The sequence below is a fragment of the Pongo pygmaeus genome, chromosome 3 (assembly GCF_028885625.2).
Source record: "Pongo pygmaeus isolate AG05252 chromosome 3, NHGRI_mPonPyg2-v2.0_pri, whole genome shotgun sequence".
Classification (NCBI taxonomy): domain Eukaryota; kingdom Metazoa; phylum Chordata; class Mammalia; order Primates; family Hominidae; genus Pongo; species Pongo pygmaeus.
The window spans coordinates 199,158,929-199,177,174 of record NC_072376.2 but is presented as its reverse complement, the minus strand read 5'-3'; the positions used below and the strand labels follow the sequence as shown (position 1 = coordinate 199,177,174).

The 18,246-nt window shown below is 41.1% G+C and overlaps 1 protein-coding gene across 6 annotated transcripts in view; it reads left to right on the top strand.

Moving 5' to 3' along the window:
• Nucleotides 1–18,246, top strand: part of SORBS2 (sorbin and SH3 domain containing 2) — a 227,378-nt gene that overhangs the window by 14,573 nt on the left and 194,559 nt on the right. The window contains exon 2 of one of the 6 annotated variants that reach the window (XM_054484207.2): nt 3,929–4,044. The exons of the other annotated variants lie outside the window; for them this stretch is intronic. The gene's annotated coding sequence lies outside the window, so the exon portion shown is untranslated. The remainder of the gene's footprint in view (nt 1–3,928; nt 4,045–18,246) is intronic. 6 annotated transcript variants of the gene reach the window in all.

Below are 18,246 nucleotides of genomic sequence, written 5' to 3'. Positions count from 1 at the left end.
GTTAATTCTTTAGGGAAAAAAAAGAGAGAAAAAGAGAGAGAAACACTGGAGCTTCTTTACAGAGGAAAAGTAATGATCATATTTGTGGGTGAAAAATATATAACTGGTAACAGTATCAAATTAACTGAAGAGCACAAGAAAAGATTACAAAATGATAGTGTAAATGAATTAGACAAGAGGAAAACTTGGGCGTGAACTAAGGTGATGGGGCTGGGAGAAATGAGTGAGGGATGTAATCAGTCAAGGCCTGCTCTGTGTCAGTCGCTCTTCTAAGTGTCTGGAACGCATCTAAAACAGTGACTGCCAAACAGGCTTCGACACAGGCAATTCTACTTGAGTGCGGGACTGCGTTGCTAGAGGTGCGTGGGGTGCACAGAGGGAGGGAAATCTGGGGGTACCCGTGGCTTGTGGAGGAGCCTCTGAGGTTTCTCTGAAGAAGTGCGTGAGGTGGGGCCTAAGAATATGTCTACATTTGCCCTGGAAGCTGCCCAGCCCCACCATGACCAGGGAATAATAGCTGGCCACGGCACCCAGGCATGGAGCGATGAATTCTGAGCTCTGGAAGCTGCCCAGCCCCCCTGTGATCAGGGAACAGCGTGGCCACAGCGCCCAGGCATGGAGCGATGAATTCTGAGCTCTGGAAGCTGCCCAACCCCACTGTGATCAGGGAACAGCATGGCCACAGCGCCCAGGCATGGAGCGATGGATTCTATATAAATTTGCAGGGCCCTGGGAGCCATTGATATGGCTGGAATGCAGGATGCCCGATATGGAGAGGTAGTGAGCAAAATCGGGCAAGCAGACCAGAGCCAGATGGCAGGGCAACTGGGAGACATTTCAAGCAGGAAGGTGAAATAGGATTTCCTTTATAAGACAGTTACTCTGTTGTGAGAGTACCACTGAGGCAGGGTGGGACTGAATTCAAGAATTTCACATAGGGCCAGGTGGGGTGGCTCATGCCTGTTAATCTCAACACTTTCAGAGGCAGAGGCAGGAGGATTACTTGAGCCCAGGAGTTTGAGACCACCCTGGGCAACACAGTAAGATCCCATCTCTACAAGAAAATTAAAAAAAAAAAAAAAAAGGGAATTTCCCGTAGGCGGACAGTACAGTAATCCAGGAAGAAAAGACAAATGGCTCAGTTAGGACAGGACAGTAGGGCTGGGGGAAAAGCGCTGGCGTGGAGAGATTACGGAGACAGAACGAACAGTTCTCGGTTGGCATTTGGGAGTACAAGCAGGCTATGGTGTGATCACCAGGTTTCTGTCTTGGGAAAACAGGATATGGAAAAAGTGTTTTGGGGGAAGAAGATAGTGAAATTGGTTTGAGACTTTCTGAGATGGAGATGCAGGTAGAACACTTAGGTGGATATGTGGTTTTTTTGAAAAAAGTCTAGACCAATAGAAATATATTGAGCAGCAAAGAGAAGCCACATATGTAATTTTTAATGTTCTATCAGCCACATTTTAAAAAGTAAAAGGAAACAGATGACACCAACTTTTATAATATTTTTAACCTAGTACAGCCGAAATATTATGATTTCAACAGGTATAAAAAATAGTAATGACTTACTTGACCTTTTTTTTCGCATCTAGCGTGTATTTTGCAGGATAACACATCTCAATGCAAGCAAGGCAAGTGCCCAGGAGCCACATGTGGCCCGTGGCTGCCATATAGACCTTCAGAGAGAGGCTGGGCAGGAGGTGTCTGCTGGAGAATGACTAGGATAAAAACCTTCTCTGAAGGTACAGATCAAAGAGAGCTGATGCAGGGAGGGTGCAGCAGAGGTGAGTTTGTCCCAGTGGCAGGAGAGAGGAAGGAATTGCTGAAGCTGCCCCGACCTTTTTCTTCTATTTTTGAGGGTGTAGGATGTGAGATTGGAGTCTCAGAAATTCTGGAAACTTTGTTTATCTCTGTTGAAATTTACACAACCAGAATCTGCTATATAAATTTGCAGGGCCCAGCGCAAGATGAAAAGGCAATTCCAAACTTATGAAGAATAAGTTATAGATGATGACAGCAGGGTATCAAACAGAACACCTGGCCGTTCTAAGCACAGGGTCAGGTGCACATGCTCAGTTTTCAAGCTCATGAAGCCCGCCTGTACACACTACTTGTGTTTTTAGGCATCATCTGTGAACACTCTTGCCTACTGTGAATCAAACACAGTTTACTTAGTGAGATGATTAATGACGTTGAGCTACTGTGGGGTATTGCTGCTGGGAGCCACTCTTCCTGGCTGGAGGTGAAAGCAGATTCTCCCCAGGCCGGAGGTCTGGGTGCACCAGTCCTGTTATATCCTTCCCACATTCCTCACATAGGCAGGACCTCAATCATGCCCAGACGCCATCGCCCTGACCCTCAGTCACACACCCAGGACCTCAGTCATTCCCAGAAGCATCACGTCAAGGGGGCCCACCGAGTCCCCAGCCTGCTAGAAATCTGGCAGCTCCTCATTATCATTCTACTTATAGAAATTCCTCTTTCTCCACACCTTGTCAATGGTGAGAGCATCCAACATGGATACTTTAGACTGGGCTTCCTCAGTGGGGTGGGGGAGGGAGAACTGGACCCAGGAAACACCATCTGAATTCCCTGAGATCAGCAGGATATCTAGAGTTGAGGCTGGGCCATGTATCTGCAGTTCTTGTCCCAGGACAATGCTTGAAGACACCTTGTTTAGATTTTTATATTTGTGGCTGTGACTGCAACTCCCCTGCCTTAAAAATGGAAATTTAATGATCACTTTCAGACTTTCCCTGTAGTACATTACTTATGAACATAGGACCTGCCTCCCTGAATCACACCAAGCACCAAGCCGAGAAACTCGTCAGTGCGGCTGTGCCCCACCCACTGCCTGGATTTCCTCCTCCTCCTCCATCTGTGTCTCCACTTTCTTTCTGCTGCCCTCTCTCCCCAGCCTAATGTCATTTCTTTACCTGGTTATTTTTAAAATCCAAAAAATAATTTGAAGTGCCATTTGTTATACTTAAGAAATAATTTTATGTCACCAATGTTTGGTCACTTAGTTTTAAAAGTCAGTAAATAACAGTATTTTTTTCTTTTAAAAAAGAAAGTATAACAAGTGCTTTTTGATGGACTTTCCCTTTGTATGTGCCTTGTCAAAAGCAGGGCCCCTCCAGTTCTGCACCAATGTCCCTCCAATTTTGCAGGACAGGAAGGGGAAGGCCGGGCAGGTGCTTTCGGGGACCAAGGCCCAGTCGTGGATTTAGCTTTCAAGGAGGTGTGGCCGCTGCCATGTGACTCCATATCTTTCAACCACAGGCTTGGTCTCTGTAAACGAAGGATGCTGTGCGTAGATCATAGGACCAATCGTTCTTTTATATGAAGTAATTTGTGCAAAGGATACCTCACAGGGCCTGGCACATAACTGGCTCTCAATCCATAATAACTTCATCATCAATTAAAAAGTCCCCAGAGATGGAAGGGAAATCTTTGGCTCAGACATGCTTTGTTTTGTCAAGATCTCCCAGAGGTCCTGACCAAACAAAGCTCAACTGGGCCAAAAATAAAAAAATACACAGAATAAAAATAAATTTCTGTAATAGATAAATAATTAAATAAAAATCTTCTTAATATACAATCCATTTGACTTTCCATGATCATGTTGTTCTTAAACTGTTGAAGTCCAACTTAAAACTCAAAGAAACTTCATTATAGTACAACAAACACACTCTTGTATCTTCTGGTCCCAGTTAATTACATTGCACTAAGGCAAACTAATCATCTGGAGATAAATTATGTGGAGTATTCACGGCAAAAATGATGATAGGATAGAATGTGGGAGCTCACTGTTTTCTAAAGGCCAAGAACAGCCATCCTGCTATTGCCTAGGCTAATAGAGACTGCAGTGCCACAATCCTGAAGCACTTGCTTAAGAATGCATCATATGATCTTTTCCCAACAGAATTTGGATTTACCTGCTTAATGGTGTTTTTCTTGGGCTGATCTAAAATGAGTCTTCACATCACATGGTATTGAAGCTTTGCAATCTGCAGGGTTAGTTAAGAAAGTAAAATAACGGTAAGTATTCTTATAAATAATAATAATGGCCACCATTCATTCAATGCAAACTGTGTCAGGCAGCGTGCCAAATTCTTTAAATACCTCTCATTGACTATTCACACAAACGCTCTGATGAGGACATTATTCTCATTTTACAGAAGAGGAAACAGGCGCAGAGAAGTTAAACAACTTGCACAGGGTCACACATGTGGGGAAAGTGGGATTCCAGCTTGAGTCGGCCACATTCCAAACCCTGCACTTTCAACAGTTTTCTAGACTGCCCATTTGTGGGAACTACAGATCAGCCAAAAGAAAATGTTACATTTCTCATTTTATCATTCTCTCTGTATTTTTTGCTCATGGGCTCTATGGAAACCGTTATTTATAAGTGAACACCAAATTTCCGTATCCTCAAGATCAGAAATAGCACGACAATAAAAAGAGGGAGGAAGAAAAAAACAATCTAGGATGTCAACATTTTTTCTTCTGAAGTTTTTATTTTCTTCTCTTTGCTTGTTCATATTTTCTTTCCTTCCTTCCTTCCCTCTTTCTCTTCCTTCCTTCCCTCTCTCTCTCTCTTCTTTTTTCTTTTCTTTTCTTTTCTTTTTGATGGAGTCGCCCTCTGTCACCCAGATCGGAGTGCGGTGGCATGATCTCAGCTAACTGCAGCCTCTGCCTCTTGGGTTCAAGCAGTTCTCCTGCCTCAACCTCCTGAGGAGCTGAGATTACAGGCACCTGCCACCACACCCAGCTAATTTTTGTATTTTTAGTAGAGACGGGGTTTCACCATATTGGCCAGGCTGGTTTCAAACTCTTGACCTCAGGTGATCCTCCCGTCTTGGCCTCCCGAAGTGCCAGGATTATAGGTGTAAGCCACCACGCCATCCCATATTTTCTAAATCTACTTAACGTTATGAAAATTTCAAAATAAGGAGATGTATCTAGAATGGGGCCAAAGGAAATTTAGGTAGCACCAATCATGTTTAGACATCTAACTAGGATGCCACAAGACTAAGCAATAGAAAACAAATTTTTAACTCTCTGAATATAAACATTTTGTCAATTTCCATTATCAAAATTTGCATCAATTTTAAATTGGGACATTATTTAGAAGCTGTCCCATTAGAAAACTGATCATCACCAACTTGATCTTCAATGCCAGGGGGCCTGTCTGTTTACTGGCAGTGGTGGCTTTACCACTGGATTAAGAATGATTAGCCCTACTTTGGAACCAAATACAGTTCACATGGAGTTCAAAAGGAATCCAGAGTCTTGTGGCTCTGTACATGTTGAACAATTTCCCTTTGTTGACTATTAGCACTCTGATCTAAAGAAGAAAATGGTTACTCTGACGGCATGTACTTGTGGGGGGAAAAAATCTTATTTTTTTTCACATTTTAAGAGTATCTAGTGTGATAAATTCAAGTATGAACACTCACTTTCATAATAAATTCCATTTTGCAGATTAGTCCTAACATGCTAGGTGAAAGAGTTCACCCAAGGCACTTAAAGTAAGAAAAATAAAAAACAAGTCAAGAGGTCATCTTCAGAACATCCACTGTTTGATAAACACTGTACAGCCTCACCTTGGCTGGCTTTGTATGTCCATTATTCCATCATTCACTTTTCTCCACCGTGAGCTAGGTTTTTTCTATGGGCAGGCACTGTGCTATATGAATAAAACAGAAGTCATTGCCCTCCTGGACCTTCCACGCCCAAGGTTTATGTATACCTTATATCTGAAGCTAACTTGCCCAGCTCACAAACATGAGTCTGTACAAACAAAACGATCATAAGAAGTGCAGAAAAGCTTTTTCTTAAACATTTAATGTATTCATGAATGTATTGCCCATATTTTGTTCTTATGTAGGTGGTAAATTTATACTTACCATTGCATGGTAATAAAATGTGGCATGTGGCAAAAATGTGCTCATTCTAATTTAAACAGATGTAGGTTTTAAGTATTGAAAATTAGCATACTTTCCCAAATTAGTACTTAGAGAAACTTTTTAAATTGTTTATGAAAAGTGGCATTTTAATAAGCCTCATTACATTGCCATGCTCTTAAAAACACACTCATATATTTTATTATTTTTCCCCCATACTCATGATTTTCTACTCAATGTTCACATTTTTCAGAGAACAGACAGTATGGAATATTCATAGCTAAGTACCAAAATCAGCCTTCCTTTCCATTGACACAGTGTGGAACAGGAATACAATTTCTGTGGTACAGAGTCAATGCTGAGTGACAAAATTGGATCATTTCAGAAAATGTGATCAGGGAATCTTGAATTGTTCCCTGAATAAAGCCAGTTGTTTAGTGATAAACATATTTTAGAGTATTTGTCTGTGAGATGAGAGATGCTTTCTATCAGACCAATGGTTTTAATTCTTAGAATTCTTAGAATTAAAATAATAGTTTATTTTACATGAAGAGATTATCTATTTATACGTGGCTACACAAATACATTGAGTAAAATATGAGTTCATAGATTTCTTGGCTCTTTTAATGTGAAAATAATTCCAATTGTAGAGTCACCCAGCTCCTCAGGTACCTTGTAATGATCCCTGAAGTTTAGAGTCCTTATTCCTTGGAGGAAGCTATTAGTACACATTCAACAGATAAGTGGCAAAGATACATGTATTGTACTTGTAGAGCCAGGGTGGTTATCATGTGAGTGAGAATTGGGAATGTTTTCGCTATAATATGTCTTTTTGAGTGTGGCCACTAATCAGTATGGGTTAATAGATTGATCGAATAATACGTCATTATTTTTGTGTTTTACATCTTAGCCCAATGCTAGCTACTCTCAGGACAAAGTTAACATAACCACTGAAGCAGTGAGTGGAGATAAGTGTAATTAAGAAATAAAACTCCAGATCTCTTGCTTCCTCAAAATCTGTGAAATTAGAGACAAGTTTCAACAGCCTAGAAATTAGCAAGGACCATTCATGAACTTTTTAACTACAGTAGATATATTGTTTCTCAGTGAAACAGATAATGGCAAGTGTAGCCCATGGAGGCACTGCTCCAGTTGATTTGGAAACAGTACAAGAGTTTCTAAGTATTTATATAGGTAGGAAGAAACTTAGGGCCAAACTCATTTCCAAATGCACTAAAACAGTGAGAAAATGGTCAAGAAGCAAGAATAGCAGCAAAATTACCTCACAATACCTCACCTGGCACATTTTCAAAAACTTCTAATACTTAAAAGGAGTTTAATGAAATACTGCATTAAAAATCAAGAGAATTAAAATGTTATAATGTCTCTCTTGAATGATTCTGTTGTAAAAAATTGGTATATTCTGAGGACACCAATGTATCCATTTAAACATAAAAATGGAGACTATAGAATGAAATTATGACTTTATTTGCTAAAATTATATTTAATAATTTATATTTAAACATTATAATAAATTCTATTTAATTTCTTGATTATATATAAATATATTCCATATTTGATAAGCAATTACTATATTATCTAATACATAATTATATATTATACTTATATGATTTATTTGATAAATTATACTTTGCTAAATAATAAAATTGTTATGACTTTATTTTGAATAATTATTGCATAGAATCCCTGAGTACCTTTGTAGCTAATTCAAATCTGGATAAGGTGAGTGGAGATGAATGAATATTAGGAGTTCTCTACAGGACTGCTTAAGAGTAGAAGGAAGGCAATCTCATTTCTTATGGAAAATGGAAATATCATATTAATCTCAAAGAAACACAAAAATAAGCTTTGACACTGGATCTTAAGCTGACTTTTGAGTGTTAAAAAAAAGAGCAATGCAATGTTGAAGACTTCACAAAAAAGAGTATAAACATCCCAAACAAAGATGACCTGACCTGGTCCTTGATCTGTAAGTCAAACGCCCCAAAGAATAATTGGCGCCCAGAGCGCAGGTGTGTTCTGCGGCCCAGGAATCATGTATTCTCCAGCTCATTTTCTTGAGTTTGTGGGTCGTGGCGTTTGTTAGTACTTGTAATTTCCAGCACCCTTGTGGTTACCGAAAATAGAAGGTGCTACAGAAGTCCAATTTGGAGTCTCGAAGGTGTGTTCAAATGTGTGCAGCTGTTTTTAAAATAGGCCAAGAGGATAGATCTTAATCTGTAACACGAAAACAGAGTTCAAGTTACAGAATGGTGGAGGCTGTGCAATTTAGAACCCAGGTTTGGCCACAGTGATGGGCACCGTTGGTGAAGAGCTTTCCAATTCCTTCTTCTCTTACCCAATGTTATATATGCAAATACAAGGGTGGCTTGAACTGAGTCTTTCTCTGTCTTTGCAGGTAAGATTCATTACAGGGTATAATTATAAAATTTACCAAATAAGTATACCCTAATATAATGCTATAAAATGAACTCAGCTGCAAGGTTCTCTTTTTCAGAAGTTTTACCAGCAAGCCTTGTATGAATAATTTCTCTCTGAGAATTATCTCATTTCTGAAGTCATTTTTCTAATTATCTTAAATGGTGCTATTCTCCTTTGATAGTTGATTGATTCTGAGATCACACTGCTGTACTTGAGTGTCTGGCTATGACTCAACTGAAATATGCCTAATTTGAAACTTTGAAGCACCAAATTTTATTTCTTTTTAGGATATAGCCTATTAATTTCTTTCCCCCGCTGAATCCATTCTTACTAAAATTATTGCAAACCTCATTTTCTCTGTTGGTATCTCTTTTCTTTCTCTATGAAAACCTCTTTTTGTTGCTCCATTGATGCTATCACCTGATACTTAAATGAGTCTACGATTGCGAACAGCATTAACAGCTAATTTAGTTCATCAGGGGTTTGAATAGCAAGTCTCCAACAAGGCTGCTCCCAGGCAGGACAAAGCAGCAGTTGGTGCTGGAGCAGCCGTGGTGCTCACGGAACAGACCGGCAGGATCCGTGGAAACCCCTCTCCCATCTCAGATCTGGATCTGGAACATGCTGCCTGCGCTATTTGATGTCATTTGCCCATTCACTACAACAATGTTTCTTAGACCCTGGCCCTAGTCATGGCTTTACCTGTAAAATCATCTTCTGCTCCCCAATTTTCAAAATGTGTAGGGGATGATTACCTAGGTTTTGTAATGTTCTTTCCAGCTATGATTCAAGGTTAAATGAAAAGTAAGAACTATAATACTCATCCTGAAAGTCTCCAGACTAGGCCCTATTTAAGAAATGCTGTAGAGAAATGGGCGGTAGGAACAATACGGGAAACCTGCCCGCCCACGATCTGCATTGCTGGATTTAGCCATAAAACCCAAAGTGGAGGCACTTAGGATAGGGTGGAGACAGATGGGAGGAGGGGGGCTCAGAGAGAAATGAGAAGACCTGAATTTTATATAAAAACTTTTGTAAATTAAAAAAGAAATCAGACAGAGCTCTCAGAAATCATAGGTCTAAAGTCATTCAATCTTTCTACAAAGTAAAAAATAGAGAGGCCATATAGAAATAGCCCCATTTAAGGATGCTATTTATAATCCCCTCAGGTCATATAACGGTTTCTCTGTCCCTTACAGCTTATCTTTCCATTCTAAATACGTGTGTGAAGAAGATGTTGTCTTTTACGTACTTTTTACTTAATCTGTTCCCCAATGCATCAGTTCAGTTTGGCCATGCCAGTCTCTCTTAACTATTTTCACTTAAACAAGTCAAGCCTTCTATTCATTATTGCTGTTGTCTGAGCTTTCCGTTCAAAGTATCCCTGTCTTGCTTTATTTGGTGTATATTCACTCAGTACATTCCAGCAACCAGCCACTGTACTGAGAACTGGTTGTATTTTGTTTTTAAAGGAATCCTATCCTCAAGGAGCCTACAGTGTAGTAGGAAAAAGAGGTAAACAGCAACAACAGCCTACTGAACCCCTCCTCTGCAACCACTTGATGGAGTGGCCAATATTCATGCAAAGTCTCATTTAATCCTCTCAAAAACCTCCCAGAGAGGTGGATGGGGTTGTCTGCTTTTTTTTTTTTTTTGAGACAGAGCCTCAAAAAAAAAAAAAAAAGGATGAACATCCAGATTGGAGTGCAGTGGCATGATCTCAGCTCACTGCCACCTCTGCCTCCCGGGTTCGAGCAAATTCTCCTGCTTCAGCCTCCCAAGTAGCTGGGATTACAGGTGCACACCACCACACATGGCTAATTTTTGTATTTTTAGTAGAGACAGGGTTTCACCATGTTGGCCAGGCTGGTCTTGAACTCCTGACCTCCAGTGATCTGCTCGCCTCAGCCTCCCAAAATGCTGGGATTACAGGCATGAGCCACGATGCCCAGCCTGTCTGCTATTTATAGATAAGGAAATCCAGGCTCAGGGAGATTAAGTAACTCTCCTAAAGTGACATGGCTTGCCATGGGAGAAGCCACGCCTTGAGATCAGCTGTGCCTGGTTCCAAACCCTCAGTTCTTTCCTTGGAATGTAATCACTGCTGTGATAGAGGGATACTTCTTCAATTACCATTCATTATAACCATAGTCAATCAATGTTAAGTTAGTGTGTATTTGTTTGTAACAAGGTGGTTAGGATTACAACTCTGCTCCTCCCCCTGCTAGAGGAATGATAGACTCTCACAGGGACTTACAAAGTCCATTCTTCTCTATTTCTTCCAGGTCATTTCTTTTAATGCCACTATCTTTCCTCTTTAGCCTTCTCTACTTACTAAATGAAGCAATGATAATGCTGTTGCTCTAAGGAGACTGTTATGTCAATCATAGGACAAAGTGATTAGCTCAGATATAGGGATTTTCTTAATCCAGTTGTTTGACAGTCCCATGTATTCTTGTTTAAAATTAAAATAGAAAAAAAAACCCAAAACATAAAACTTTGAATGTGAGCTATATGAAATAAATGATAAGGAAATTAAATTCAGTATCTAGGTGTGCCCAATCCATTTCATTTTCCCCAACAGCAAAGTAAAAGTCCCTATATTTTTGAAGATCAATTTGCAAATAATTTTTTTCTATGTAATGTAAACAAAATGGTATCTAATGATTCCAATGTGCCAGGTGTGGTTTTCCAGCATTATATTCTTCAACCCTCTTCTTAATGCTTTAAGGTAATGAACGATATTCCCATTGCTCAGATGAGGAAAACGAGGCTCAACAATTATGCCCAAACCAGGGAGCTAATTCGAGGAAGTACCAGAAACTTAACTCAGAACTCTTGATTCTCCAAGCCCATGCTCTTAAGATGATGATGAAAATAGCCGCAACCAACACTTAGGGAGGGCCTACTGTGTGTTGCTGTTGTTTAAGAGCTTTGCATCTGTTAACTCATTGAAGCCTCGCAACAATGATGAGTCAAGGGCCACACACAGTGCCTATTTGGTGGTAAGAGAACTGAAGCCCAAGAATATTGTAGCAGCCACAGAAGCTGGCAGTAATAGAGTCGGGTTTGATGGTGGCAGGTAAGTACAGACCACGCTCTCCATCATTACACTCTAACACAGCTCTTGGCAAATGTGACTAGAAAGACAAAATATTTATACGAGACTGTCTGTTATAAAACGGAATTGTTATGATTTATATTCATTTCTTCCATTCATGATACTTAATCAGAAACCATGACACAGGAATGCTTAGAACAATTTTCATGTTGCCTGTGTGTTTTTAACTTTGTTTAACTCTGAAAATTCACTGGCCTCCTAATCAAACCTATCTTCACCTCCATTATGACTGACAGCATTCACCATTTTAAGAAAACATAGTAAGATTCTTAAAGGTTTTTTGTTTTTTTTTTTTTAAACGCTCAAAGTCAATACCTTATGACCTTGAATAATCTTTTCAAAGTTGCTTTTTCTGTCCCAAGGACACATTTCATCATTCAATTTAGATTTAAAAACTCCCTAAACTCCATCGAAGCGACCCTGTTCAAAGCTCTCTGAACAATGATCTGGCAGTGTCCACTGAGAACAGAATAAACAGTGCGTTCCTGTTTTGTGTTTCCTGTCGATCACTGCTGTGTTTTTATTTCTCTTGATATCACTGATCAGTAAATGGTAGTTTTAGAAAAAAGAGCCAACTACTTCACTATATTTAGCGATCGAAAATATTCAAATGATGCAGCTCCCGGGGTGTTAGGCATGTCGGCTCATTTTTCATGGCAGTTTTTGCTCCATTTGGAAATCATAATGGGCTGGAGACTTAGTGCCCCAACTGTTGTAAGCATTAGTTGTTGATGCCCAGAAGTTCTTTCAAAACTTCTGGAGGTATTTTTTACTAATACGTTAATGGCAGGCCTAATAGTTTATTGCTATCGTTCAGCCAGTCTAATGTAATGAAGGTTGTTTTTAGATGATTGTTTTGGTTCTGTTTCTAGCTTTCATGGAACAGATTACCTCAATACAGTCATTTAACCAGGTTGGGTTTGCCTCAAATAACAAGAAATCTCACGGACAGGTAGCTCAGGGTAAGTTCCTCTCTATCCTCTCTCCATCACTGTGTCATCTCTCCATTGCTGTATCATCTCTCTATCGCTCTATCATCTCTCTGTTAGCACCCCCACAGAATGACATCTGCATTTCAGTCTACAAAAAGAAGAGCAGAACAAGGTTAGAAAGAAAAGGACAGCCGGGTGTGGTGGCTCACGCTTGTAATCCCAGCACTTTGGGAGGCCGAGGCGGGTGGATCATGAGGTCAGGAGATCAAGACCATCCTGGCCAACATAGTGAAACGTCGTCTCTACTAAAATACAAAAAATTACCCGGGCGTGGTGGCGGGTGCCTGTAGTCCCAGCTACTCGGGAGGCTGAGGCAGGAGAACAGTGTGAACCCGGAAAGCGGAGCTCGCAGTGAGCCAAGATCGCGCCACTGCACTCCAGCCTGGGCGGGCGACAGAGCCAGACTCCATCTCAAGAAAGAAAGAAAAGGACAAGGAAGCCCTCTTCTTGGGAGGTTTAGTGTCATTACTGTGGATGTGAAATTTTCAACAGGATGCCTTGCCTTTAGCTTATTGGTCAGAAACTGCAAGGAATCCGGGGAGGTCAGTTGTTAACTGGCCGTACTGTCAGGATTCTGTAGTGAGGAAGACTGTAAAATGGATCCTCAGGAGGCAGAAGGGAGTGTCTACCACACCTCTTACCTACTTGACTTATTTTACAGAGTAATGAATATGGAAATAGTGACTTCATTGTAAAATAAAACATCAGACAGAACCTCAAACTGAAAATGATCCCCGAAGGAATTCTTGCCAAGAAAAGGAGGGCCCTTGCTAGAAGGTCAAAATGTGAGCATTTTCTCTGATTCAGAGGGCAGCTTCCTGCCTCTCTGCCTGAATCCAAAATGTCCATCACTGAGGGCAGGATATTCCCTCTCATTCCTGCCACTGGAGACCAGTCTACTTCTGCTTAGCCCCGAGGGTCTGAACAAAGACTTCGCATTTTTTTTTTTTAAACTACCACATGGTTACTGATTTCTTAACGTGTCTCTCCCATACCTTTTTGTTTAGTAGATTGACTTTGCTGGTTAAAGCATTCCCTTCCAGACTTCTCTATATTATATTATACATAAAATCAAGAATATTTGCAGGCATAGAGGTAAACAAATGAGGTTGCTAATAGCCAGAGGTTGCCAGTCCAGGAACTTTAGCCTCCCAAGGCCTCACTTGGCCACCTGAGAACTGAGGAGAACAATATTGCAGCAACACTGTAGTTGTTGCTACACACAGAAGTAGAGAGGGTCTGCTTAGAAGACAGACAACATAGAAAATATTTCTATGTCCAGTCTCTGAGGGTTTGTGTTTCCAGCCTCATTCATTCAGGGTTTTTCTCATGCGCTTGGTATAAGGAATATATAGTTCCTTCTAACTCTTGAATGCTGGTCAACTGTCCTTCATTGATCTTAATTCATCCTTCACCTTTGTGGGTTTCAAGGACACTTTCCTAGCACGGTGTGTATTATGTACTATCCCTGCTAAGTTAACTTCTGTGGTCATAGTAATTACGGAATTGTGCCATGGCTTGTTGGATTAATTCATTCAGTTTTTTAATGTCTCAGAAAAGATACGTTTCATGCTGTATCTTGATGATTTCAGAGTGTTTTACATGTGTAAAGAATACATTTTAAAACATTGTTGGGCCATAGCAAGGCTTCCTGTGCCCAAGTGGTAGAAGAAAAGTTTCCATAGCTCCTTTCAAATCAATGCAGCAAAGACCAAGCCCTCTCCTACCCCAGGCTTTGACCCCTGCTCTGTAGTCTATGACACACAAAACTCTCCTTATCTCTCCGGTTGACATTACTTGGCTATTTGCCAGAAAATAAGATTGCAAATCTCCAGTCTTCTCAATCAGTGACCATTCATTGTCTGTTTATAACTTATGCATAATATGGCCACAAGAAAGAGTTTCATACCATTGGAATGACTATGGCCTGACCAGGTGGCATGGTTGATGTGTTGCTTTATATCTGCCTGTCTGCTCATAAAACTACATTATAAATAATCACATATGGTTTCAGGTGGTATAACTGCCAGGCAATATATAGACAAATACATAATTCTCTCAATAACCCTAATCAGAAGAAATGTTTATCAGGGACCTCACTCTACCCTAGTAGAGTATCACGTGGTTGGTTGTGAAAAAGGTCTAGGAATATGATATATGAATGCAAGTAACTTGTTTTATTGAAATCTATTTTAGAATAAATGCAAATTAAGATAACAGAACATATTATATCCTGAAGGGAAAAACAAGTGACACCTGCCTCTTAAGATGGCTTCTAGACCAAATATGTAGCTACAAAGCAATGTTTCAGAGAATCGTCTTGGTTGGAAACAGCCGCTTAATTAGAATACACAATTTTTTGCTTTTTAAGTGATCAGATACTTTTTATTTCACAAGTTCTGATAAATATAGAACCAAAAAATGTACTCTTGTGTTGCTTAATGCCTTAGGCAGAACTTATATAATCATTTACTTATTCAGCAACTACGTATTGGCCCCTACTTAGGGCCAGGCACGAACGCAATACCCGCGGGAGGAATGTAAGTCATGCAAGGGGTAAGCAGGAGCTGATAGGCTAGTGGAGGAGAGGGGCTCCGATCAATTACTCCAACAAATTCAAGCAACTGAGCCCGAATTTAGAAGGAATGAGGAAGGTGATTCTTTACAAGTTAAAAAAAGGGGGTGGCGGGGCTACACTGGTGGAGCAGGGAAGTCCTTCCTGAGCAAGAGACAGTTGAAAGCTGGAGGCTGCATGGCGTTCGCCACTGGGCAGGGAAGGCATTCCCATCAGATTGAGCCAGGCAAGCCAGGGCCCTGCATGAGGCATGGTCCAGGAATGCAAGGGAGGCTGGAGAGGCCGGAGGAAATGGAAGGGAGGCTGGAGAGGCCGGAGGAAATGGAAGGGAGGCTGGAGAGGCTGGAGGCAATGGAAGGGAGGCTGGAGAGGCCGGAGGCAATGGAAGGGAGGCTGGAGAGACCGGAGGCAATGGAAGGGAGGCTGGAGAGGCCGGAGGCAATGGAAGGGAGGCTGGAGAGGCTGGAGGCAATGGAAGGGAGGCTGGAGAGGCCGGAGGCAATGGCGCTGCGAGGAAGGTGGTGGAGATCTGGGCAGAAATGCTGCAGAACACCAGATCGTGCAGGGCCTTCAGTGGGCCACATGGAGAAGGCTTCACAATTTTCATAGCAGATTTAGCGACTGTTGCATATGCTCAATTTCAAATGGAATAGAAATAACAAGAAAAGCTAAGTCATGGTTACATAAACAGCAGAGGTGCTCTTTAAATACACAAAGAATTCAGGCAGCCAGTTTAAAACAAAGTTTCAGGCCGGGCGCCGTGGCTCATGCCTGTAATTCCAGCACTTTGGGAGGCTGAGGTGGGAGGATCACCTGAGGTTAGGAGTGCAAGACCAACCTGACCAACATGGTGAAACCCGTCTCTACTAAAAATACAAAAATTAGCCAGGTGTGGTGGCGCATGTCTGTAATCCCAGCTACTTGGGAGGCTGAGGCAGGAGAATCGCTTGAACCCAGGTGGTGGAGGTTGCAGTGAACCGAGATCACCCCATTGCACTCCAGCCTGGGTGACAGTGAAACTCCATCTCAAAAATAAATGAATAAATAAAAATAAAAATCAATAAAGTTTCAACGAGAAAATTGAGCTTCTAACAAAGGTTTTAAGATATTATTTCTATATAATCTCTTTCAATGATACTGGTCCTTTAACCTTTTGTTAAGATTTTCACCTCACTTGATAAACCTCAATCCCAGATGGTAAAATGACACATGTGATGACAAATCGCTTACTAAAAAGTATTTACTTAACATCAATAACCAGGCAGTAGAAGTCATTGGACGCATGATTTGACTCCTTTCAAACAGTGCCGCCAAAAGGCGTAAATCATGGCAGACTGCTGAATGTAATCCAGACAAGCCCAAGAAAAAGCATAGGTTTAAGAGTCAGTAAGGCGGTTGCAGTCCCATTACTCTGCCTACCTTTCAGGACACAAGTGTAGGGAGCTTGCATGACTGGTCTAAAGTCGCTCAATGTATGGGCTTTAGTTTCCCAGCCCGATGCATGCATGCATTGTTCAGCAGGTGGCATACCATGGGTGAGGTTCCTGTAGATGACCCAACAAATGCTTGCTGCATGCCCAAAGCTACCAGATATCCTTATTTTTCTTGCATATGCTTCACTTTGTTGAGTGTGGTTGAAGCAGACAAGCATAAGAGATGTTACTCCAGGCCAGGCGCGGTGGCTCACACCTGTAATCCCAGCACTTTGGGAGGCGGAGGCGGGTGGATCACCTGAGGTCAGGAGCTCGAGACCAGCCTGACCAACATGGAAAAACCCCATCTCTACTAAAAATACAAAATTAGCCGGGTGTGGTGGTGCATGCCTATAATCCCAGCTATTCGGGAGGCTGAGGCAGGAGAATTATTTGAACCTGGGAGGTAGAGGTTGCGGTGAGCTGAGATTGTGCTATTGTACTCCAGCCTGGGCAACAAGAGCAAAACTCCGTCTCAAAAAAAAAAAAAGATGTTACTCTACTTAGTCTAGCCTCCGTTTTGCTTACGACGTGCTTGACTTCACTTCCCTGTCCATCCCCATCCCTTCTTGTAGTCAGCATTAGCTGATTTCTATAGGAGAGTCTGACTGCTGTTTCAATATGTCTTTGAAACTCACGCCAGTGTTTCAGATGGTCTTGCTGCCTCGCCCTAAGCACTAAAATATTTGACTAAGAGAATGACACATTGTTCTCCTGGGATATTAGACAATGCCACTAGAATGACAGGGGCCAGGGAGGCCTCTAAACATCTATAGCACAACTCACTTTTCAAAGGACTGCAGGGGTAAAGAATGTTCTCTAGAAAACAATACTCATGGGAAAACTACATTTACTTCCTTCCTACTGGGATCCTCTCAAATAATAGGAAGCGATGAGGAATCAATTGAGAATTCTGTGCTCTCTTGGGAAAAAAGTTTAAAACAACAAAGAAACCCTCTAAATATACGTGTTCAAAAACTCATGCCCATGAAAGTCCTTGGAAATCACCACAGTATCTTTAAAAAATTATTAAATTTAGCCACATATGGAAATCTGCACAGTTTTTCAAATATATTTTGATTATTTAACCAACATTCATATACAATTTACAAAGCAGCAGATTTTTCCATGGCTGTTTCAAATAACAATTTTCACCCTCACAACAACCCAATAAAAAAAGGTCTCATTACAGAGGAGGAAACTGAGGTATGGGGAGGCCAAGTAAGTGACCTACAGCCACAGCAATGCGTAAGCGGCAGGATGAGGATTCGAACCCAGGCACCCTGACTCCAGACTCTCTACTCTAAGTGTTATGCACTTTTAAAAGTTTTCTGAAAGGATCAACCAAGAAAGTGAGAAGCAAAGCTGCAGATGGTCTCTGCATATAGAATTGGAAGTTTTAAATGTCACCAGCATGAGCCCAGATTCTTATAGTGAGGATTTTATTTTTACCAAGCTCTGTGAAACACACAACGCTCAGGTGCCGCCTGAAAATGTGAGAAGTCATTTGGCAAACTAATGAGGTTATTCAGACATGCTCTTAAAGTTGGCATGCTCATTTATTTAAGGCCGGAACAGAGGTGTAGTGAATAACGGAAGGCCTCTCTACTCCAAAATATGGGTCTTTCTCACCAGTTCTAACAATTGTAGAGTTATTTGGGTTAACAAGATCCTCTTTTGGGATGTAAATACCCTCTAATATGGTTTGATCTGTGTCAACTATGTCTCAATG